The following is a 26,603-nucleotide window of genomic DNA, read 5'->3' on the forward strand; positions in this document are numbered from 1 at the left end:
CGGGTGTTACCAGGAGAAAATATCTTGAACTTCTACTCTGTGTGAGTAAACTTTCTGGAAGAACCAAATGACATTTACTTTTAATGTAATAATTACTATGTTTGAGTTTAAGTCTACTACAATGGTATTTGTTTTTCATCTCTAGAGTGAATTGATATCTTAGTATTCCATTTTATCTCTTCTTTACATTTTTAGTTATGTTTGTGTTATTTATCTTGTAGTTTCTCTTATGTATCTTTAATTTATAACAATCTAACTTCTAAAATAATGTACTACTTTGTAAGCAATAAGAATATTACAAAAATATAATTTGAATTACTACCTTCCTGATTTTTGTACTCTCATCATATATTTAATTATACAAATGTTACATGATATCACAGTTCTTTGTTATATTGCTTTAAACAGTCAACAGTATCTTAAAGATATTTAAAGAGATAGATATAAATATTGATACAAAGTCATGAACATAGATGTAGATATTTAGAAATTTTTGTAAATATGTTCTTTATAATTACTTACATATTTGCTCTTTCTGATGTTCTAGGTTTATGTGTATTAGATTTATAGATATTCACTTTTTATAGCCTGAAGAACTTATGTTAGTCTTTCTTGTAATGCATTTCTTGTAATACAAATTTTTTGAGCTTTTGTTTATCTAAACATACCTTTATTTTACAAGATTATTGTCTTTGAATATAGAAATTTTTATGCATAATTTTTTCCAACAGTATAAAGATTTCATTCTAACAGTTTTTGGTTTCAATCATTTCTGGTAAGAAATCAGCAACTCTCTTAATGTTATTCCACCTTAAAGAATGTAATGTCTTTTTTTCTCCACCAGTTTTTACTATTTCCTCTTTCTCTTTATTTTTCAGCAGTTTCACTATGATATGTCCATGTACAGTTTCAGCATGCACATTGTGCTTAACCTGTGAATTGATGTAATACCAATTTTGAAAAAACATTTGCTATTCTATCTTTAAATTGTTTTTTATGTGCAATTTTACTTCAGCTTCTTGAGCTTCAAATACTATATTTCATATTATGTTTTAGTTTTATATTCAATATTTACATTTTATAGCATCCCTCAAATCTTGCAAGCTCCATTCTCTTTTATTTACTCTTTGATATGGTTTGGATTTGTGTCCGCACTCAAATCTCATGTAGAATTTTGATCCCCAGTGTTGGATGAGGAGCCTGGTGGGAGGTGATTGGATTATGGGGGTGGATTTCTCCCGTGCTGTTCTCGTGATAGTGAGTGAATTCTCATGAGATCTGGTTGTTTAAAAGTGTGTATCACCTCCCACTGCTCACTCTTCCTTCTGCTCCATCCATGAAGGATGTGCCAGCTTCTCCTTTGCCTTCTGCAATGATTGTAAGTTTCCTGGGGCCTCCCCAGCCATGCTTCCTGTACAGTTTGTGGAACCTTAAGTCAATTAAACCTCTTTTCTTTATAAATTACCCAGTCTCAAGTAGTTCTTTATAGCAATGAGAGAATTGAATAATACACTCTTTTACTTTTGGTATTTCAATTTGAACGGTTTCTACTTACCTGCATGTTGGTCACTGATGCACTGATTCTTTCCTCTGCTCTGCACAGTCTTCCAATAAGCTAGCTGATCAGAAGGATTATTCATTTCTGTTGCCATATTTTTAATTTCTAGCATTTTCCTTTGACCTTATTCTTTATCATATCTGTCTGTGCTGGCAGTTCCCATCTGTTCCTGCTCGTTGTCATCTGCTTTTTGCCCAAGGTCATTTAACATATTTCACATAGTTACTTTAAAATAGCTGGCCTTTCCTTAAGACCGTTCAACATTTTATTACAGTTATTTTTAAGTCTTGTTTGATAACTCTCACATCTCTTGACTGCTTCTCTCCTGATAATGGGTCTCATTTTCTTTCCTCTTCATTTGTCTAATAAATTTTGCTTACATTCTGGACAATTTGTGAAAAAAAAAGGATGCTGAAATAAATATTGTATGCTCCTTCTGAGTGGCAATAAAAGGGCATGCTCCTTCTGAGTCAACCTAGTCTATAGTTGACCTAGGTCTAAACCTGTTGTTGCTTCAGGTAGATTTAGTTTCCTACAGGTTTCAAATTATTTGAGGGTAGTTTTAGAACTTTTCTTTTAATCAACTTGGGATCTGAGTGTACGACCATTTATTTTCCTGTCCTCACGCCTCATGCTCATGCACTTGGGATAGTTTTATCTCATCTTTCTTTCCCAACACCCAGCTACAAATGGCTTCTGCCACATGCTTACTGTCAGTCCCAGAATGCATATAGAGATGCCCTCCTTTTTTTTTCTCTCTCTCTCATGGTCCTCAGACCTCAGTAATCTCTGTACATTTGCACCTTTAGAGGTCATTCTCACCTGTTCTCTAGGCACAGAGAGGTGCTTTTCCCTATTAAGTATAAGGCACCGTGGCTTAAGGACTTTCTTGCAATATTACTGCTCTGCCCTCATTTTAGCAGGCTCATCACATTACCACTTGATGAGTACCTGAAGTGTCCAGAGATTTCTCTCAGTCCTACTTCTTCCCCTCAGACTTCAGCAGCCCCCACACACCTGAACCTCCCATGGAATCTGTCTCAGCTCTCCTGTGCTGCCCACGATCTTTCTCATGAGAGCTCAATAAGGCTTGTGGGAAAGAGTTGGCAGATAGTTGCAGATATTTTTCAGCTATGACTCCTAGGGATTCTGTCATACCAGTCTGTTATTAGGTTTTAACAACTCATTGAAAGTATAACTGTTTTCTTCTTGGTCATAGCTTTGGTGGCTTCTTCATTATCCAGCTGTCTGGCCACAGATTAAAGCATTTGTGGATTACTTCTGTTCTAAGCAAATCACTGTGTGGGTTATAATTTAGTAGGTTTCTTTGCTTGCTCCCACTGTAATGAGCTTAAGAAACTATGACTTTAAGGTTCTTGTGGTTAGGATTGAAGAGACATCCTCTTGCAACTCTACGTTCTAAGTGGAAAAAGAAAATATCATTTATTAGTTTTAATGGACTAATTCTCCCATTAGTATCTTTGTAAAATGATTAAGCAAGAAAGTTTTGAATTTTTTTTAATTGCATTTTTTTTTATTTCTAAAAGCTTATTTAGGAATAAAAGCTTTTATTTTTCCTAAAAATATTGAGATGCACACCATATTGGAATTTCTCAGAAAAATAAACAGGTTCAGCCAGGCACAGTGGCTCACATCTGTAATCTCAGCACTTTGGGAGGCCAAAGCAGGTGGATCACCTGAGGTCAGGAGTTTGAGACCAGCGTGGCCAACATGGTGAAACCCTGTCTCTAATAAAAATATAGAAAATTAGCTGGGCATGGCGGTGGGCACCTATAATCTTGCTACTCGGGAGGCTGAGGCAGAAGAATCGCTTGAACCCAGTAGGCAGAGGTTACAGTGAGCCAAGATTGCACCCATCCTGGGTGACAGAGTGAGACTCCATCTCAAAAAATAAATAAATAAATAAACACACACACACACACACACACACAACACACACACACAGTTTTTTGTCCTGAGCTTAGTAAATCCCAGGATAAATCCAATTTACAGTAGCTAAAATAACAATCAAACACAGTTAACTGCTAAGAAAATATTCTGATTTTACACCACAAGTTAAAAGCAAAATTTTCCTGCATGTAAAACTAGAACAATATTGCTATGGAATTAAGAATCTTGAAGTGTAAGTGCAAAATTCCAGATGAGATTAAGTTAGTTTTGGGAACATAAAAGTCATGTTGAATACAAAGATTCATCACTTATTGATCAGTTAAAAAATTGATCATTTAGACCTTATGTAAATCAATGCTTAAAGCTTAAGAGAGGCAAAACAATATTCTTTACAAAACCTGAATATAAAATATTATTTGCAATTTAACATACAATCACCTTGAATATATGTTTGAAAACTCCAGATTAATATATTCTAAAGTACTAATGAATGGCTTACCCATAAAAATTACTTTTATTCAATAAATTAAAAAATGTGCATCTTCATCCAAATGTAGTAACAAATTGGTATTGTTCTATTTCAACCATTTATTTCTGGTTTAAAAAATGCATAGTTGTCCAATTAATCAGAAAAGTTCTGAGTTACAAATTAGCAACCAGTTAGCTCAAGAACAAAAAGAATAAAAACAAATTATTGATTAAATCTGAGTATACATATATGATAAATGTTGACTAAAAATTATATTTATTATTAAAAAGCCCATTAATTCTTCAATACAAAAAGACAAATTATAACTGCAATATGAGTAAAAGGGAAAGAGAGAAATTGAAGTTTATTAAGCAATTACCATGTGACTGGCACTATTACATCACAACTTTATTTATTTTCTACAATGTACAGTTTATGGAACTTGTGGTTAAGATGTCAGTTTTTAGCCTTAGTTAGACACTAGTGGGGCTTAGTTTCAAAATCAGGTATGACTGCCTTTTAATTCCATCTCTAAGACAAAAAAAAAAAAACCTGGAAGTGATAGGATTAGAAGGATAAGAAGATGAGGTCTAACTTCAAAGATAATAAGTTTTCTGTAAAACCACAGACTGTAGAAAACAGAATGAGGAGGGCCATCAAACAATAAAATTCTTTCAGGGAACATTAAGTCAGTTCTTGGCCACAGAGAAAGGAATACAAATATTCCGGCAGCTCTACACACTGGTTATCTAATAGTGAAGCAACTTAGGCAAGGATTTAAAGTATTACGAAATCACCGAGGGCTATGGCTGGAAGAATCAATCAAAGGAGGCATAAAAATGCCTCATAGTTGCACCTAGGGACTCTTTATAAAATAAAGTTTGGTTAAAACATAGCTAGAGATCAGCAAATAGCTTGAATATCCTCCAGCAATGCTCAAGGCAATAGAAGAGTTGACTGTGTTCATATATACAACTCCAAGACATTCAAGTGGTAGAAAGGCTGGTAATTTTAAAATATGAAATGACCCTGAAATATCAAGCAGCTGGAAAAAGCAACAACTTTCTATTTTTCTGAACAATTGTCTTCTTCAAGCTACTTATTGTCCCCTGGACTTTCTTTATGAAATTAACTTAGAATTAACTTTGTACCTATTAATTTACTAAACTCAGTCCACTAGCCACGATCTTCATAATATGTAGTATCTCCAAAGAATGCTTTATATTTGGATGACAGCTTTTATTTAAGCCATTAAAATGTAGATGTTTGAATGACAAAAATTAAGAGCTTTTTATCTGGGCTTTATCATGTCACAAAGGGCAGATTGTGTTTTTGGAAAAATTTTGAATATTAGAATTTAAACACATAGATAAATACACATATATTAAGTCAGGTATCAAATTAAATAGAAATTATGCTATCATGCTAAAAAAAGCTATATTTTAACATAGCTATGAAATATGGAAATGGAAATACTATCTTTTAAGGGAGATTATTTTCTTTAAAAGCTCTATGAAAATCAGCAACAGAGGTAAATAGGTTCGTTTTCAAATACAATGCTTCAAAATGTACTCCAGAAGTATCAATTCTGTAGGTTATTGGCAGTTCCTTTTCTTCTCACGTAGGGAACTTAATATAACAAATAAGGATAGTTATCAAATCTATGACTATATCTGTGAGGTCTTTATTTTTTATAGTGAACACTTTTCCTACAAGCAACAGAAAAACCAACCATGAGGTAAGAGAATATTTCACTTAACAAGAACCTAAAGTTAAGCAGTCATGCTCTTCCTTACTCATTTCAAAAAAATCAGGATTCTGAGTCAGCACCAGTGTTAGTTAAGATTAGTTTTAGATTTAAGGGGCAGAAAATTCAAAATAAAAATTGGCTAAAAATATGGAAATTTAATTATTTACTGTGTAAAAGTTCAGATACATGAACCATGGCTGAAAAGATGCTCCAAAGAATTGGAGATCTAACATCTTCTTACCTTGTTACATCATTTTGATTTGGAATTCCATTTTCAATTCACCTTAAGGTAAAAAAAAAAAAAAATGCTTTAGGCAGAGCTGTATGCAACAGGATAAACCAGAGAGAGGAAAAATATCAAAAGTTGCATATCTTTGGTCACAACTTAAAGACCTGACAGCAACTAGCATCAAGAAAAGTTGGTACATATATAGACTTTAAGCTGTTTCTATTATAATTTTCTTGTTTTCCCCTGGGATACCAAAGGATTGTCACAGCTTCAGCCACCGCAAGTTAGATTTTATTCAAGGGCAGGAGGGAGAAGAAGTAGGAGCTGTCTCCATCCGTTGTCCCCTTATTATCTAAGAGGATATTCTTTTTCCAGTTGCTTCCTCAGGATATCTCCAGTTACAACTCATTGGACAGAACTAGGTCACATGCTCAGCTCTAGCAGCAAGGACAGTCATGAAAGCAAGGATTTATCAAGGAGAATAAGATTGGCTTCAATGACCAAAACTAATGATAATCAATCCTCTTAGACTGGGAACTTTGGAGTCAAAACAAAGAGTTTTGTTGGTAGGCAAGATTGGAGAACACCTATTAGCTAAGCAAACCATAGTGTTTGCCAGTATAACAATGTTTTGGATGCACTGTTAAATAATCCAACAACATAATAAAGCCAAACATAAAAATATTTAGCGCAAATTGTTCAGTTTTGGAAAGTGGTATTAGAAAATTAAAAGGAAAAGAAAAAAGAAAGGAGAGAAGGAGGAAATGGAATAAAGATAAAATGTTTTACATTTCCAAATATTTATTCAAATAAACAAGAAATCAAAGTATGTTATAAACTAGAATTGAACAAAACTGAGTATACAATGTATAAAAATACTACACAATGCAGCTAAAATTTTTCCATAAAAATTAAAACTCTTAAATATTATGAGAAAGTAGGATATAAAAATATGTATTATTACATTAAAAAGAAAACTCTACAAAGATATTTTAAGATATGAAAAAATAATTTGAAATCAGTGTGCATCTTTACTTTTCAAAAAACAATTATGTGACGAACTAAGAATAGAACACAAAATATTTACCCTATTGAAGAATGTCATGAATCAATAGAAAACCCCTTATTAACAGAGAACAAAGAAACGATGCCCAATTCAACAACTATTATTTATATTATTATTTTAAGAAATATAGTAGAAAATTGAAGAATTCAGTCATCTTAGTAATGGAATGTTAATAATGATAGCTTTTATTATTAATAATAAATAGAAATATAGGTACATTGACTAACATGATATTCAAATTTATCAGAGAACACAGTAAGATTCAAGACAAGATATATCATACCTTATGCCATATCCCTGCTCTATACTATAGCTCTATAATATCAGAAATAACCAGATTTTTTAAAAATAATGTAAAAGTCTTGATACGGTTTGGTTGTGTCCCCACCCAAATCTCATCTTGAACTGTAACTCCCATAATTGTGGAAGGGACCCAGTGGGAGTTAATTGATTCATGAGGGCAGGTTTTTCCTGTGCTGTTCTCATGATAGTAAATAAGTCTCATGAGATGTGATGATTTTATAGAAGGTCAGTTTCCCTGCACATGTTCTCTTGCTTGCTGCCATGTAAGATATATCTTGCTTCCCCTTTGCTTTCTGCCACGATTGTGAGGCTTTCTTAGCCACGTGGAACTGTGAGTCAATTAAATCTCTTTCTGTTATAAATTACCCAGTTTCAGGTTTGCCTTTATTAGCAGCATGAAAACAGACTAATACAAGTATCTTTCCCACAATACAAATAAAAGAAGGGTTAAACAACATTAATCTGCAAGACTGTTATGAAGAAAATAATAAATCTCTACTTAAAAATGTAAAACAAGACCTGAATAATTAGAAAGATACCACATATTCCTAGAAAGAAAGAGTTACCACGGAAAACATTTTACTTATATTCAAATCCAAATAAAGACAATACAATTATGTTTCTATAAACCAATAAAACCTGAGTCGATGGACTTCCCTAGAATATTATCTTTATAGGATTCTGAAACTCAAATCGGAGGTGCTAGAGAGACCTCCGCTGATCTGAGAAAAAAACAAAACATCTACTGGCCTGCTAAATTCAAAAGATATGCATTAAAATACAGTCATCAGGCAAAATAATTCATGGTTTCTATCATCACCCTCACACACACAGAGCAATGGAAACCACAAGTTCCACTGATCCATACATATTACATGTAATAATTTGAAATCGTGCTCCTTTTCATGTGAATTATGATGACAGCTTTGGGCGACATGATACCATTCAACCTCTAACAGTCCATACACTAGAGGCCAGCCATGTGGGCAGTCAAACATGGAGTTCTAGTAAAATCTCTGGAAACTAAAGCCCTGAAGAGCTTCCTCAGTTGCCAATATTCTATGCATATTGTCACACATTGATGTCAGGAGGGTAATGCATCCTGAAAATAATAGAAGCCTCACATTGGAAACACCCACACCCCCACTCCATTGAACCTGCCCTGTGCACCTCTTCCCTTGGCAGATTTTATTCTGCATTCTTTCTCTATAATAAACCATAACCATGAATATATCACAGCTTTCTGTGAATTCTGTGGGTCTTTCTAGTGACTTGTTAAATCTGAGAGTGATCTTGGGAAACCCTAAACATACAATTGGTATTCAAAGTGAGGATGGTCTTGCGAACTGTGTCTTCCAACTTTACAGAAAATATCTCACATGTTTCCCCTTACAGATACTCATTTAATGACAATGTACTACAGGACACTGAATGCTTGTAAAATCATGCCTAACATGAATTCTTAACATGGAGTCAGGAAAGTAATAATGAGTTGCCCAGCTACCAAAAGATCATAAGAGATAAACAGGTTTTCTCAGAGGTATTGTTCCCAGAAGTACCAGTTACTGAAGGAAAGAAGAAATTCTGGGTCATCTAGGAGACTAAAAGAAACTGCTGCCATAACCGGTGCTGCTGGTGTTTATTACTGGGGTATCCACTGGGAGGATGTCAACGTGGAAACACTGTGGGCTAGAGGAGCCTGGTGACTTCTACCATTCCAGGGTGTGAAACCATGAACATCCAGGGGAAAGGGGAAAGATGCTTAGTCTATGAAATATTGCATCACAGAGGGAAACCTGACTCTCCAGTAAGCCTGATGAGCTCAGATGAATTGTAGACAACCATAGAGACTTGAGATTATAGAATATCTCTTAGGTATCAAACAGAAGATGTGGTCTGCTAACAGAACACTGTAGTGCTATTTTCCAATTGAATTTTACATAAAATTAGAAATTCATTCATCTGGAAAATAACTTACTTCTAAGATTTACAAATTATTTAACATCTTTTAATTAAACTAAAATTTAAAATATATATCCATATATACTACATAAATGTCAGAAAATAATGTTAATAAATTTGTAATAGTATTTATGATACACTGTGAACTGTACATTTGGCAGAGTTGCTTAAACATCTAGGTAAAACATAAGCTTAAATATAAAAGAACAAAACACTAAGTTTGTTTTAAATTACCTCATTTACATAACAGAGTGTGACCATGCAGCTCAGTCTTTGCTTGGTCATGTTTAACTGTTTCAAAAATGATTGGTTTTTAGTAAGAAGCAGCTTACCTTGGGCTTAGAGGGGGAATCAGAATGTTGTATTAACAGTAAAGAATAAGGTGCCAGTACTATAAAGGAGATTAAGGAAAAGTATGAGAAACACTTATTAAAAAACATATGCATTGGCCAGGCGCATTGACTCACACCTATAATCCCAGCGCTTTGGGAGGCGGAGGCAGGCAGATCATGAGGTCAAGAGATCGAGACTATTCTGGCCAACATGGTGAAACCCCATCTCTACTGAAAGTACAAAAAAAAAAATTAGCTGGGCATGGTGACACACACCTGTAGTCCCAGCTACTCGGGAGGCTGAGGCAGGAGAATCGCTTGAACCTGGGAGGCAGAGGTTGTAGTGAGCCGAGGTTGTACCACTGCACTCCAGCCTGGTGGCAGAATGAGACTCCATTTCAAAAAAAAAAAAAAAAATGTGTTTTAAATATGTACAATTAACCCAAGCAATGAGTATTTAATCAGTTCACTGCTTAAAAATCTTGTGACAAAGAATCCCTTATCATTGTTTCTATATAATAAAGAACACTTGTACCAGTGTTCGTGATACATTTTTAAAGTGTGGAGACACTGTTGAAAGTCATATCAGCTTATTTTCAAAGAATCCCAGAGTATCTAGGCTGAGTGGGGGAAAACAGCCACTGAACTTGATGCTCAAGGACATATCAGGAGGGAAAGGGCCGCAAATACATTGGCAATCAGCAGTAGTTGATATCTGAAAATAGGCTAGGAGGCCCTGTACTAAGCGCATTCCATGTGTTGCTTCACAGGAAGCAAAAGCTGATGCCAATTATGATAACTGATCAAAATGGTAAATTATATGAAGCCTGATTTAGTAGCACAGTCCGAGTCTTTCTACCACTCTCCAGTGACAGGAAGAGGGTGTGGAGAGTTTGTATTTGCATATTTAGGAGTTGGAAGTAAAATGATCTTTGTCTTTTGATAAAATTTAGAACTGTATAAATTTCAGTGACACAAGGGATTGCAGCTACCATACCCTGGCTGCTGAAAATTGGCTATTTTAATTGTGAGATCATATCCAGACATAATACATGTTCCTGAATGAGCGTAGCTGATTTTTGCAATGTTCTCATACCTAGAAATATAATGCTGTGAATGACAGCAGAATGACAAGGGTGGCTAAAGAATAGCTCACCAAACACGCTCAAGGCAACTGGTGAAGAAATGTGATCCAATATTTTAACCAGGTTCTTAAATCATTGCAGTTTGGCAGTAGACCTGGGGGAAGGAGTGGGCAGGATAAAGAAGTTTTTTTATAAAAAGAAAAGACGAGAGACAACACAAAGACCTGCAATAATAAAGCTACAGGCATTTCAAGTGATTTAAACAACTCTCTTTCATCAAATTGCACCTGTGTATGCAAGGCAGTGTTGTTTAACATAACAGTAGAGAAGTAACTGGGAATTACTGATAGCTGTTCAGGCTCTTTCAGAGGAAGGCAGAGCTAAGCACTTCTCCAACCTGCAGCCTTATCTCTGTGAAGCAGCAGCCATGAGACCATAGCTCACTCCATCTGTGTTATATTCTCTGATCTTAGCAGCTGAAGAACTGCAGGTGATAGACTCCTAACCTCTAGGGAGTTGGAGCAATTAAACAGCAAAGACATACTCGACACAAATAGCTCAACTGCATCACCACTGTTTACCTATACAGAGCTCTTTGGAAATTATGTGTTATGAGTTTCAAATCATACACCTTAAGTTACCTGATGTTTGAAGATGTTGTAATATTTGACTGGTAGCCTGAATTTTAGTGGGTTATGGATTCCAAGTGTTTTATGAATATTGTGCCTTTGACACTTGTTTCATTTCATTATAATGGACAATGCTTGTTATTTAACATATTGCATTATGCACAGTTTGGCCTGTGTCAGTGACCCTGATGTTTTGGTGAACATTTTTGTGAACAGTAGAAGGAAAAACTTTGAAATAATTCTGTATTGCAATTTCATATTATTATTTGTTCCGTAGCTGTTGTTGCTTCAACAAGCTTGGGTTTTTGTTTGTTTGTTTGTTGCCTATTGTTTGCTCTGCTTCATGGAAAACAGGAACAGGTAGTTTTACTTCACACCTAAGTAGCCTGATAAAGTTCTGATCTGCAACAAGAAAAGTATATTGAATCCCTTGGAATTGATGAGGGATCTATATAATTCTCTAAGGTACTCATTTTACTGAGGTTTACATGGCATGTAAAAATAGTCAATATTTTTAAAGGGATACAGATTGCTATTATGTTATATAAAAGTTTTGCCTTCCAAGTAATGCAAAATTAATAAATTAACAAATGAGAAAGGGAGAGGGAAAATAGTAGTGAACTATAAGTTGGTGAGTAAAGAATGTAGTAGCGTATGTTAAGAATGTGGTATGGGCTGGGCACAGTAGCTCATGCCTGTAATCTCAGAACTTTGGGAGGCCAAGGTGGGTGAATCCAATGGACTCAGTAGTTCGAGATCAGCCTAGGCAACCCCATCTCTATCAGAGACGAGATTGTGCCACTGCACTCCAATCTGGGTGACAGAGTGAGAGCCTGTCTCAAAAAAAAAAAAAAAAAAAGTGATATGCCAAGTCTTTTCTCCAGCTGAGTGTGTGTGTCTCACCGGCTTTTCTGCATGTGCTATCTGTGAAACTGCAGGGGAGAAAAAGCTCTTTCTTTTCCTTGCCCATCACTAGGTTTATGACTGTGACCCCTATAACAAAAGACAGATTACAAGAGAAAACCATACAAATGTATTTAATATACATTTTGTGTAATATGGAAACTTCAGAGGTGAAGACTCAAAGAAACAGGGAAAACTGTGTGTATTTTGTGCTAAGCCTGACGAAGAAGTAGACAATTGTGGAGGAACATGATTGGGAAAAAGGAAAATGTGATCTAATAGCTATAAACTGGGGGAAAATTTAGCAAGACCTGTTTGTTCTGACAGAAACCAGAATATTTCACCACAAAATATACTTTTTGGGCATATTTCTGTATGGCTATTCGCAAGGGTTGCAACCCACAGAAATACCTCTGAAAAAAATTGCCCTTTTCTAGGGGAGATTTGCATTATAGAGAAAATCTGCATTAGTAAAAAAAAATACAGCAACACAAACAGACATTTTCTGAGGGTCCTCTTATCCGGATCTAGGAAAGATTAACTCGCAGAAAAAGAGACTTAAAGTCTTATACCTTTAAAGAAGGTTTGACAGAAAAATGTTACTGCTGGCCACCATGTGTTCTTTGTGAGAGTTGCTACCTGTGAGATTTCATCTGCAATAACAAGGCTGCTTTTGCTCACCATACTTTTCCTCTTCTCTGCCTCCCATATCCTACCTTGCCCCTATTCCTTCTGTAACCTCAGGATGGTACAAAAACTTCAGCTATCTGGCACTTCCTTTGAGTCTCATACTCTGTGCATGACTCCTATATCTATATACACGTTAGTAAAATTTGTATACCTTTTTGTTCCTGCTCATTTGTCTTTTTTGTCTTTTTTTTTTTTTTTTTTTTTTTTTTTTACACAGGTATCCTAGCAAAGACCTTGTGAGGACTCAGAAAAAATATTATATTTTCTCCCCTTCAGATTTTTCTTGGTGTTCCTCTGTGACATTCCTTTCTTCTGAGTATATTTCAAAAAATCCCCTGAAATGAGAGTCTTCTGACCTATTTTCAGGGGAAGCTCAGCTGGGTTTTATGGTCTGCTTCAGGAGACAAGGTCAAGGTGAATCCCTTCTATTAACTGTTTCTATATCCTGCTTCAGAGACATCTTCCTGTGTCTGTGGTTTGATCAATTCCTTCAGCTTAAAATACTTATTGTGTCAAGGTGCTGTATTTTGGACAGCACGTCCTGAACCACATCCCTGTGTAAACTTGGGCAAGTTCCTTAATCTTAGAATATAACTTAGCTTTCTCATATGAAAAATGTGCAAAAGGAGATTAAATAGGACTCTTGTGAAAAGTAAACAAATAAACTATGTTAGCAGCCTATTATCATGCCTGGCACATGTTAATTGCTTAGAAAATACCAATTATTGTAACTACCTAAATAAGTCACCAAGTAAAAAACCAATATATCTAAATTATAAATTCAGTCATTCAGTCATTGTAATTCCAATTCTTGGGATTCAGTCATGGAAACTGTCCATTTTGTTCACTAAAGATTATTTGTTATGTTATTAAGAAAGTTCGCACGTAATACCTATCACTTTATGTGTCTTATATTTTTCAATGTTAGTCATTCAGGTTTCAGGGAATAGGACATGGCATTCACACGGGAAATAAAATCTGTACTCAAATTGGGCAACATTCGGCAGATGAAGAGACTTTTGATGTCTTTTGTAGTGTTGGCACACATTGCCTATTTTGGATTTAATTAAGACTTCAAGGCCGGGCGCGGTGGCTCAAGCCTGTAATCCCAGCACTTTGGGAGGCCGAGACGGCGGATCACGAGGTCAGAGATCGAGACCATCCTGGCTAACACGGTGAAACCCCGTCTCTACTAAAAATACAAAAACTAGCCGGGCGAGGTGGCGGGCGCCTGTAGTCCCAGCTACTCGGGAGGCTGAGGCAGGAGAATGGCGTAAACCCGGAGGCGGAGCTTGCAGTGAGCTGAGATCCGGCCACTGCACTCCAGTCCGGGAGACAGAGCGAGACTCCGCCTCAAAAAAAAAAAAAAAAAAAAAAAAAAAAAAAAAAAAAAGACTTCAAATTTAATTTTCTTGGAAGTAGTCTTTTTAATGTCCACATCCAGAGACATTGTTTTGTAAATAAAACTCTTGACCTTTTCGAAAAAGTCGTTCTGTGTTTTTGTTGTGTTATATATTAAAACTGGTTTTTATGTATAGTTTAAGAAGTAATTGTTAAAAAATTTTAAAAGGCTATTGAAAGATTTCACTTGTTCACCCATGAGTTAATACTTGAAATTTAGCAGCTAGTGTTTTATTTTAGCTAACAAAATTTTAATTTTGGTAAAACACATGCTATTTCTGTGAGTATGTAGAGCCCACTCCGCTGATTTTAATTTTTTTTTTTTTTACCTCAGAATGAGTTAATTTATTCCACAAATTTCTCAAATGTTTTGAGATGATAAAAAGGTAAAATACTATGAATGTCAGTGAGTGAAAATGGGGGCATACTTTGAAAGTGAAATGATGTAAAGTTGGAAATTGAAGTACTACAGAAACATCTTTGCCTACTTCAGAATTCCCTAGGATCTTCTTTCCCTATTCAGAAGGCCTTTAAAAGTCAGATTAGGGAAAAAAGACCCATGAGGTTATTGTGCAGAGACAGTGCTAGGGAAGTTCAGTTCATTTAGGCCATTATCATGGAGATAGAAAGGACTAGGAAACCCCAGAGTCAAGAAGAATAAATCTCTTCCTCAGTGCCATGAAAAGCCATGTCTGAACCTGATGCAAAAGAAGAAATGGGCTCTGCAATATACATTTATGTAAAATATCAGTAAATTTCATTTGTTGAACCAAATGGAAAAAGCTAATAAAAGGTAATAAAAATCAAAAACCATGAGTATACATAAAGGCTTGCATTGCCTCATTTGTTCCAACACTATCATCAACCCTTATTGGAGGATGTGACAGTTTTGTGGCCCTGACTAGAACCTAGGGCTCATTGGGAACAACTTTTTCTCTTGCACAAAACACAGGGTTATAAAACAAACAAGCAACAATAGCCTGTCTTTATTTATAAATTTCTTCACCATGGATTTTTTTACAGTATTTTTTTAGAACAGTTTTATATTCACAGCAAAAGTGACAGGAAGGGTCATGGCACCAATGTACCTCCTGTCTCCACACACGAATAGCATTTCTCATTATCAACATCCCCCACCAGAGTGGTACATTTCTTATGACTGATGAACCTTCACAGACACATTATCAGCACCCAGAGTCCAAAATTTACATTATTGTTCACTGTTCGTGTTGTACATTCCATAGGTTTGTACCAATTTATGACATGTATCCATCTTTATAATATCAGATAGATGATTTTTCACTGTCCTGAATTTGCTCTGTATTTCACCTATTTATCCATTCCTCCCCTCACCCCCTAGAAAGCACTGTACTGTTTGAATGTCTCAATACTTTTGCCATTTCCGGAGTGTCATATAGTTGAAATGATATAGTATATACCCTTTTCAAACTGGCTTTTTTATTGAGTAGTATGCATTAACGTTTCTTCCATGTCTTTTTTGGATTGATAGCTCATTTCTTTTTAGCAATAAATAACGTTATATTGTCTGGATATACAACAGTTTACTTACTCATTTACCTACTGAAACACAACTTGGTTGCTTCCGTGTTTTGGCAATTATAAATGAAGCCGCTTTAAACATCCATATGCAGATCATTGCTTGGACCTGTTTATAACTCCTTTGGGTAAATACTAAGGAGCATAACTGCTGAATTGTAGGATAAGAGAATGTTTAGTTTTGTAAGAAACTGCTAAACTGTCATTCAAAGTGGCTATACCATTTTGCATTCCCCTGCAAAATGAATGAAGGTACCTGTTGCTCCACATCTTCATCAGCATTTGGTGTTGTCAATGGTCTGGATTTTGATTACTGTAATAGGTGTGTAGTGGGTTGTTTTTTTTTTTTTTTTTTTTTTTGAGACGGAGTCTCGCTCTGTCTCCCAGGCTGGAGTGCAGTGGTGCAATCTTGGCTCACTGCAAGCTCCGCCTCCCGGGTTCACGCCATTCTCCTGCCTCAGCCTCTGGAGTAGCTGGGACTACATGCACCCACCACCACGCCCGGCTAATTTTTTTTGTATTTTAAGTAGAGATGGGGTTTCACCATGTTCACCAGGATGATCTCGATCTCCTGACCTCATGATCCGCCCGCCTCAGCCTCCCAAAGTGCTGGGATTACAGGCATGAGCCACCGCGCCCGGCCTGGAATTTCTTTATTTTAATTTGCATTTCCCTCATGATATAGGATGTGGAGCATATTTTCACATGGTTATTGCTATTTGTGTATCATATTTGCTGAGGTGTCAGGTCTTTCGCCCATTTTAAAAATTGTTTTCTTATCATTATAAGAGTTCTTTGTATATATTGAATAACAGTCCTTCATGAGATATGTCTTTTGCAAATATTTTCAGTCTGTGACTTGCCTTTCCATTCTCTTAACGATATCTTTTACAGAGTAGACATTTTTAATTTTCATTAAGTTCAGCTTGCCAATTCTTTCTTTCATGAATTGTGCCCTTGCTATCATATATAAAAAGTTATCGGCGAATCCGGGGTCATCTACAATGTCTCCTATGTTTCCTTTTAGTTTTATAGATTTGCATTTACACTTACATTTTTCCACCTTTTTGAATCAATTTTTGTGATGGGTATAAGGTTAGCATCTAGATTTAATGTTTTGTATGTACATATCCAGTTATTCCAGCACCATTTGTTGAAAGGACTATCTTCTCCACAGTGTGATTCTGATCCTTTGTTTAAGATTAGTTGAGTACATTCATGTAGCTTTATTTCTGGGTGCTCTCTTCTGTTCCGCTGATCTGTTTATCTATTCTTTTGCAAATATTAGGCTACCTCAATTACTGTAGATTTACAGTAAGTCTTGATGTCAATACTACCAATCCTCCAATTTTGTTCTAGTATTTAATATCGTCTTGGCTATTCTGGTTCTTTTTCTTTTTCACATAAATTTTAGAATCAGTTTGTCAATATCTACAAAATGACTAGTGAGATTTTGATGAGGATTGCATTGAATATACAGATCAAGTTTGGAAGAACTGACGTGTTGGCAATATTGAGTTTTCCTGTCCATGGACGTGGATTATCACTCTATTTCTTGTATTCCTTTCATCATAGTTTTGTAGTATTCCTTGTACAGGTCTTGTACATATTTTGTTGGATTTACACCTAAGTTTTTATTTTTGTAGGTTCTAATATAAATGACACTGTGTTTTTAATTTCAAATTCAAATTTTATTGCTGGTATATAGGAAAGTGATTGACTTTCGCATATTAACCTTTTGTCCCTCAACCTTGCTATAATTGCTTATTAGCTCTAGGAGGTTTTTGGGTCAATTCTTTAGGCTTTTCTACATAAATGATTATGTCGTATGTGAACAAAGTTTTATTTTTTCCCTTCCAATCAGTATACTTTTTATTTCTTTTTCTGTTTTATGTCATTAACTAGGACTTTCAGGACAATGGTGAAAAGCAGTAGTGACACAAAATATTCTTGCCTTCTTTCTATTTTAGTGGGACAGCTTCCAGGTCCTCATCATTAAAGATGATGTTAAACTGTAGGCTTTTCATAGCTATTCCGTTTCAGTTTGAGGAAGATTTCTTCTATTCCCAGTTTACTGAGAGTTTTTGTCATATGTCACTGTTGGATTTTGTCAAATATCTTTTCTGTATCTATTGATACAATTTCATGACTTTTTTAGCCACGTGATGCAATGAATTGCATTAATTGATTTTTGTTGTTGAACCAGCATTGCATATCGGGGATAAATTCCACTTGATTCTGATGCATAAATCTTTTTATATATTGTTGGATTACATTTGCAAATACTTTGTTGAAGTTTATTTTTGCATCTATACTCATAAGAGATATTAGTCTGCAGTTTTCTTTTCTTATAAAGTCTGTCTGGTTTTGATATCAGGATGATGTTGACCTCATATAGAATGAGTTGAGAAGTACTCCTTCTACTTCTATTTTCTGAAACAAATGGTAGAGAATTGGTATAATTTCTTTCTTCAATCTTTGTTAGAATTCACCAGTGAACTTCTTTGGGCCTGTTACCTGTTGTGGAAGGTTGCTAATTATTGACTCCATTTCTTTCATAGATGTAGGGTTCTTTGGATTTTGTATTCCTTTTTGTGTGAGCTTTGGCAGATTTTGTTACTCAAGAAATTGATGCATTTAATCTAGGTTGTCAAATTTATAGGCATGCAGTTGTTCATAGTATGCCTTTACTATCTTTTTGTTGTCAGTGGAGTTGTAGTGATATTCCGTATTCCATCTCTGATATGAAAAATGTGTGTCCTTTGTCCTTTTCTTTTAGTTGACCTGGTAGAGGTTTATCTATTTTATCTATTTTACTTACCTTGCAAAAATCAGCTTCTGGTTACATTGATTTTATTTATTGATATCTTACTTTCAAACTCATTGATTTTTGCTTTAGTTTTTATTATTTCTTTTCTTCTGCTTATTTTGAATTAAATTTTATCTTCTGTTACTAATTTCCAATGGTAGAAGCTTAAATTATTGATTTTAGATCTTTCTTCTTCTTATTATTTATTTATTTATTTTTATGGAATCTTGCTCTGTCGCCCAGACTGGAGTGCAGTGGTGTGATCTTGACTCACCACAATCTCTGCCTCCTGGGTTCAAGTGATTCTCCTGCCTCAGCCTCCCAGGTAGCTGGGATTATAGGCACATGCCACCACGCCCAGCTAGTTTTTGTATTTTTAGTTGAAGCAAGGTTTCACCATGTTGGCCAGGCTGGTCTGGAACTCCTGACCTCAAGAGATCCGCACGTCTTGGCCTCCCAAAGTGCTGGCATTACAGGTATGAGCCACCGCACTTTTCTAAAATATGTATTCAATGCTATAAATTCTAGGAACTAATTTTACTATATCCCACAAATGTTACAGTGTTTTCGTTTTCGTGTATTCCCGTTCTTTTTATTTTTTAATTTTTTTTATTTATATGTTATTTTGAAATGTGTTATTTTGAGATTTTTCCAGTTATCTTTCTGTTATTGGTTTTTAGTTTAATTACATTGTGGCTTGAGAGCAGACAATGCATCATTCTTTTTTAAAATTTTTGTTAAGGTGTGTTTTATGGCCCAGCATGTGTTCTATCTTAATTAAGGTACCATGTGAGCTTGAGAAGAAATATATTCTGCTGTTGTTGGATAAAGTAGGTCTATAGATGTCAATCATATTCAGTTGATTGATGATGCTATTGAGTGCAACTATGTTCTTAAATTTATTTTCTGTTTGTTGGATGTGTCCATTTATGATTGAAGGATGAAATCTTTGATTAAAACAGTGGATTCATCAATTGCACCTAGCAGTTCCATCAGTTTTTGCCTTCCATACTTTGATACTTTGTTTTTAGGCACATATACATTACAGGTTGTTATGACTTCTGGAAGAATAAACCCTTTTACCATTATGCAATGCTCCTCCTTTTAAGTTAATATTATTTTTAACTGACAAATTATAATTGTACATTTATAGGGTGCAGTGTGATATTTTGATATGTGTGTACAATGTGAAATAATTAAATCAAGCTAATTAATATATGCATCACCTACTTTATCCATCATTTTTATGGTGAGACATTTGAAATGTACTCTCTTAGTTATTTTGAAATATAAAATACATTATTGACGGTAGTCACACTGCTGTGCGATAAATATCAACACTTACTCTTCCTATCTGAAACATTGTACGTTTTGTCTAAAAACTTCCCATTTTCTCTATCCCCCTCACCCACCCAACCTTTGGTATCTATCATTTTCATCTCTACTTCCATGATTTCAGCTATTTTAGATTCCAAGTATAAGTGAAATCATGCCATATTTGTCTTTCTGTGTCTGGCTTATTTCCTTTAGCATAACTTCCTTCAGTCTCATCGATGTTGTTTCATATATTTTTTCTTTTAATAAGACTGAATAATATTCCATTGTGCATAGGTACCACGCTTTCTTTATCCATTCATCCATTGGTGGACATTTAGGTTGAATCTATGTCTTAGCAAAGAATGTTGCAATAAACATGAAAGGGCAGATAACCCTTTGACATACTGACTTCATTTCTTTTGGATATACATTCATAAGTGGGATTGCTGAATCATATGCTAGTTACATTTTTAGTTTTTTTTTTTTTAAACAAACTAGTCATACTGTTTTCCATAATGACTGTACTAATTTACCTCTGATACCTGTATTTGCTCTGAAGTCTGCTGTGTCTAAAATCAATATAGCTATTCCTGCTTTTTTATTAGTGAGATCATGGCATGTCTTTCTCTCTCGCTTTATTTTTAGTCTAATGTCTTCCACTTTTTTAATGACTTCTGTGGTTTTAACTGAACATTTTATATAATTCTATTTCTCTCCTTTCTTAGCGTTAGTTATACTTCTTTTATTAGTGCTTTTTGGAGGTTGCCCTAGAGTTTGAAATATACATTAAACAAGTCCACTTTGAAATAACACTATACCATTTTATGGTTAGTGCAAGTACCTTATAATAATAATTTTTAAATATCTCAATTCCTCTCTCTCATCTTTTATCATCACTGTCATTCATTTCACTTATATATATATATATAGTACACATACATACGTATACATATACATAATAAAGTATGTTATTGTTATTAATATTTTGAACTAATCATTATTTCTTAGCTCACTTAAGAATAAGAAAAATAAGTCTTTATTTTAGCCTTCATTAAAAATGCTCTTCCTTTCTGTATGTAGATCTGAGTTTCTGACCTATAATTATTTTTTATCCTCTGAAGTTGTCCATAGAATTAAAATTTTTTTTTCAATTTTGGCAGACTTCACCATAAAAGCATCGAGCCTGGTGTTTTCTTTAAATTCTTTTATGACTACTTAAAGCCATTCTTTATAAATTTTGGTAAGTTATATTTATCTATGTATTTGTAATTATTTTTCTCTTTTCAAATTTTTTAGCGAAGTTCTTCATGGTTCTATTTATTCTAATGTCTGTTTTGGTAAATTGTGTTCTTCAAGAAATATGTTCTTATTTTATAACTTGCAAATTTTATTGGGATAATATTGTTTATAATATCCTCTTATTATATTTTAACATCTTTACAGTCTATAGTGATATCCTCTTTTATTCTGCATATTTTAAATGTGTGCTTTCTGTGTTTATTGATTAGTCCTCCTAGGAGTTTATTACTTTGATTCATCATTTCAAAGAGTTTGTTGCTTTGTTGATTTTTCACTTTTATATGTTTGTTCTCAAGTTTTTAATGTTGCAAGTTATGCTCCCTGGGAAGCAGACTTTAGGTAAAACATAGCACAGTAGGTTGATTGGGTAGTGTTCTTAGAATTAACACCGGGAAGGAAAGGAAAGGAAGCAGAATTGAAAGACAAAGAAGTTGGACTTTGATCGAGACCACCTGGCCAACATTGCAAAACCCTGTTTCTACTAAAAATACAAAAATTAGCGGGGTGTGGTGCCACACACCTGTAGTCCCAACTACTCAGGAGGCTCAGGCCCGAGAATCATTTGAACCTGGGAGGCAAAGGTTACAGTGAGCTGAGATCATGCCACTGCACTCCAGCCTGGGCAATGAGATGAGACTCCACCTCAAAAAAAAAAAAAGATTGGATTTTGATTCATTCACAACAATAGCTTCTTTTGGAGTTCTGGAACTGGGATAACTTTTAGCATTTCTCTGATTTATTGCGACCGGACCAGGACTTTTTACTCCTGCATCCACCAGTATTGGATGTGTGATGCTTCAGGAAAAGATAAAAAGATGAAGGACTTCCAGGAAGGCAGTTCTATTAGGCAGCAGCACTCCAACAGTTTATATAATAAGCAGCTTAAGAAATGAGTAGTGAAGCACAGTGTCCACTTCAGTTAATCTATGCTGCTCAAATCCATGTGTACACATACGTTGGGAGCAGCTTCTCCATGATTCTGGTATGTGTGTATTTTTTTATTTCTCTAGGGGAGACTTATTAAATGAAGAAACCACACAGCTTCCAACTCTGCAGTAGATTTTCGGGCTGTAACTGATATTCAACATTACCATCCTTGTTGTAAACTGAATGTTGTATCCCTCAAAATTCATATGTTGAACCCCTAACTTCCCATGTGATGGCATTGAGAGGAAGAGCCTTTGGGGCATAGTTAAGTTTAGGTAAGATCATAGAGGTGGGGGGCCCCATGGTGGAATTCCTGTCCTTCTAAGAAGTGAAAGACCAAAGCTCTCACTCTCTCCCCACCATGGAAGGACACAGCAAGAAGTCAGCTATCTGATAACCAGGAAGAGGGCCCTCGCCAGGAACTAACTGCCAGCACCTCCACCTTGATCTTTCCATCCTCCAGAACTGCGAGAAACAAATTTATGTTTCTAAGCCACCCACTGTATTTTTTACAGAGGCCTGAGCTAAGATATTCTTAGTTATTCATTTTCACCCTCTTCACCCTTAAATAGCACCTCTGCTGGTCAGGTGGCCTAACTTCGGAAGACTCAGACCTTCATCTGTGACAGTCGTATAGTCACAGTCGCTATGCCTTCTTGGGTCCTGGCTGCTGTGTTATTACATTGATTCTCAAAGTTGTGCAAGACAATATCAAAAGACACCAAAGTGGATTAGGATTAGTTACTTTTTTTTTTTTTTTTTTTTTTTGAGGCGGAGTCTGGCTCTGTCGCCCGGACTGGAGTGCGGTGGCCAGATCTCAGCTCACTGCAAGCTCCGCCTCCCAGGTTTACGCCATTCTCCTGCCTCAGCCTCCCGAGTAGCTGGGACTACAGGCGCCCGCCACCTCGCCCGGCTAGTTTTTGTATTTTTAGTAGAGACGGGGTTTCACCGTGTTAGCCAGGATGGTCTCAATCTCCTGACCTCGTGATCCGCCCGTCTCGGCCTCCCAAAGTGCTGGGATTACAGGCTTGAGCCACCGTGCCCGGCCAGGATTAGTTACTGTTAAAAATATTCCTCCTGCTTTACATTCTGTCTACCTTTCTCTGAAGTTCAGATCAATTATCCTATCAGGATAGTGATTTCTCTTCAAGTCATTTGGGAAAAGTCCCCTGAAGTACACTGAAAGAAGGTATAACTTAAGTTCATTGAAATTTTTGCAGTGTCCCAGAGTCAATGTATTCTTTGTCGACCAGAACTTCTGCATCATGCAGTCCAGACTTGCGGGTCTGGAAAGCTCAAACTCTGTAATTGAGAAATGGGGTGGTGTTAAGTAAGTTATTTATATTTTAAGCCCCTGATTTTAGACTCATGTATTTTATCTACTGGGAAAAAAAAATCATATTATGGTTGTTGATTTAGAATACACACCCTAAAAAATGACAGCCCATCTTTGTATGGTCTCATGTCTGAGCTAGGCATCCCATTGAAATCTTTAACTTAACATGCCATTGTTCCACTACGCACCACCCAGGGGCTAATTGGTCTCCACGCAGAATGGTGCTATTAAGGGGATTCAGTGCTTGTCTTGTATGTATGGACATCATGCAATAACAGGAGATACATTTGTTTTGGAGATAGGGAACCCATTCTACTGAATTTAGGCATAGTCTTCCTTACATCACGTCGGTTATCATGTCTACATGCCCCTCGTCCTCACACTTGGGTTGTGTGATGGTTAATATTGAATGTCAACTTGATTGGATTGAAGGATGCAAAGCATTGTTCCTCGGTGTGTCTGTGAGGGTATTACCAAAGGAGATTAACATTTGAGTCAGTGGTCTGAGAAAGCCAGATCCACCCTCAATATGGGTGGGCACAATCCAATCAGCTGCCAGCATAGCCAGAATAAAAACAGACAGAAAAAAGTGGAAGGACCAGACTGGCTAAGTCTTCTGGCCTCCATCTTTCTTCTATGCTGGATGCTTCCTGCCCTTGAGCATCAGACTGCAAGTTCTTCAGCATTTGGACCCTTGGACTCACACCAGTGATTGGCCAGGGGCTCTTGGACCTTCTGCCACAGACTGAAGGCTGCACTATCAGCTTCCCTATTTTTGAGGTTTTGAGACTCAGACTGGCTTCCTGACTCCTCAGCTTGAAGACAACCAATGGTGGGACTTCACCTTGTGATCCTGTGAGTCAATTCTTCTAATAAATTCCCCTTCACATAGACATCTATCCTATTAGTTCTGTCCCTCTAGAGAACTCTGACAAACATGGATTGCTATCAACTGGACAAATCATTCTGTCAACTAAGATTTTTAGTGCTTCCGCACTTCTACCACAGTGAGTGTACACTAATGAATGCAAACATTTGTATTACCCAATACATGGTCTAGTAGAGCATCCTCAGATGTGAACTATGCTGCCTCCTCTATCCAAAAAGGACTACCAAACGTTGTGCTTCCATCTTACTGCAGTGCAGTAAGAAATAGTTTGTCCTTTATTTTGTAGATGTCCTATCATGCCCTAAACCACCAAATGCCTAAATTTTACTGTTAGAATCGCTGTCAGTGATTGTACATTGACATTCTGTTGTTCCAGCACCATTCTTTTCCCATTAAATTACATTGGCAAATTTGATTTTAAAAAAAACAACTGACTATGTATGCTTATAAACATTTCCAGATTATGTTATTCTTTTAACCTAAATATGTGTCCTTATGCCAATACCCCACTCCATCTATTATTGCAGTGTATGATAAGTCTTGAAATCTAGTAGTGTAAGTTCTTCAATATTGCTGTTAATTTTTAAAATCACTGTTGCTATTTAAAATTGTTTGTATTACATGGAAATTCTATAACCAGTTTGCCAAATTCTACAAAAGTCCTGCTGAGATTTTAATTGGGATTTTGCTTATTCTGCGCTCAATGAAAGAAAATTATCTTAACAATACTGAATTTTTCAATCTATTAACATGTTGTATATTACTGTTTACTTAGGATTTTTTCACTTTTCCTGCCTTGTTTTGAATTGATATTGTAGTTTTAAGTATTTTTTTTTATTTCTAATATTGGCTTAGTAACTATGCCCCACTTTTTGATTTTGTAGCACAGTTAGCCGTTGTAACAACACAAGTTAGAATTGTGCATGTCCAATTGTCTGTGGATATTTTTCAATAAAAGTTACACTGAGTACATCAGCCTCTCTCCAGCTTCTCCTTCTACCTCCTCCAACTGTTCCACCTCTGCCACCCCAAAACAGCAAGAACAACCCCTCCCTTCCTCCTCCTCCTCAGCCTACTCAAGGTGAAGCTCATAAAGATGAAGGCTTTTATGATGAACCACTTCTGCTTAATAAATTGTAAACGTATTTGCTCTTCCTTAGGATTTTCCTAATAACATTTTCTTTTCTTTAGCTTAACTTATGTTAATAATGCAGAACATAATACATGTAACATACAAAATATGTGTCAATTGTTTATGTTTTTGATAAGACTTCTAAAGAAGCTAATAGCAGTTAAGTTTCTTGGGAGTCAAAAGTTATACAAGGATTTTCGACTGCGTTGGGGTCGAGTTGTTCAAGTGTGAATTGTAGTTCTTCTTATGTTTACAAACTTTCCGTATTATATCTTTGAGTAATAGTATACCAATATCATATATTTACTTACAACGTAAGAATCTTACAATTGTATACTTCTACTTCCTACCTCTCATCCTTTTTCTGTTTTTTTCCAGCTCCGCCTCCCAGGTTCATGCCATTCTCCTGCCTCAGTCTCCCGAGTAGCTGGGACTACAGGCGCCCGCCACCACACCTGGCTAATTTTTTGTATTTTTAGTAGAGACAGAGTTTCACCATGTTAGCCAGGATGGTCTCGATCTCCTGACCTTGTGATCCACCTGCCTCGGCCTCCCAAAGTGCTGGGATTACAGGTGTGAGCCACCGTGCCTGGCCCTTCTCATCCTTTTATTGTTATAATTGTTATTATTGACATTCCCTTTATTTCCACTTGTTATAATCTGTTTGCTTTTAACAATTTCTAAATATTTTTAAATGAGGAGAAACAATGTATTTACCCACATAAATATAAACCATATAGTGTCATCGTTTTCTGGATTGTAATATTTCAGATGAGAAATGTGCTAATATTCTTATTTTGGTTCTTGAGTAAGTAATGTGTAATTTTTCTTTAGCTGTTTTAAAGATGTTCTCTTTCATCACTGATTTTTCAACAATTTGATTATAATGTGCCTCACTGTGATTTTCTTTTTCTTTATACAAAGACAATGGTGTGTTAAGTTTTGAAAACCTAGTTGTCTATAGTCTAATTCAAAATGGGAAAAATTTGTGGTAATTATTTTTGCAAATATTTTTTCATCTTCCTTTCTATATCATCAATCACATAATG

The 26,603-nt window shown here is 35.7% G+C and overlaps 1 long non-coding RNA gene across 1 annotated transcript; it reads left to right on the plus strand.

The window, feature by feature from the left end:
• On the plus strand, window positions 1-25,391 carry LOC117071185. Its single transcript, XR_004432186.1, has 3 exons — window positions 1-41; window positions 22,281-22,937; window positions 23,248-25,391. It is a non-coding gene; the product is annotated as an uncharacterized LOC117071185 (long non-coding RNA).
• The last annotated feature ends 1,212 nt before the right edge of the window (window positions 25,392-26,603 follow it).

The sequence above is a fragment of the Trachypithecus francoisi genome, unplaced genomic scaffold, assembly GCF_009764315.1.
Source record: "Trachypithecus francoisi isolate TF-2019V2 unplaced genomic scaffold, Tfra_2.0 Lachesis_group3, whole genome shotgun sequence".
Classification (NCBI taxonomy): Eukaryota; Metazoa; Chordata; class Mammalia; order Primates; family Cercopithecidae; genus Trachypithecus; species Trachypithecus francoisi.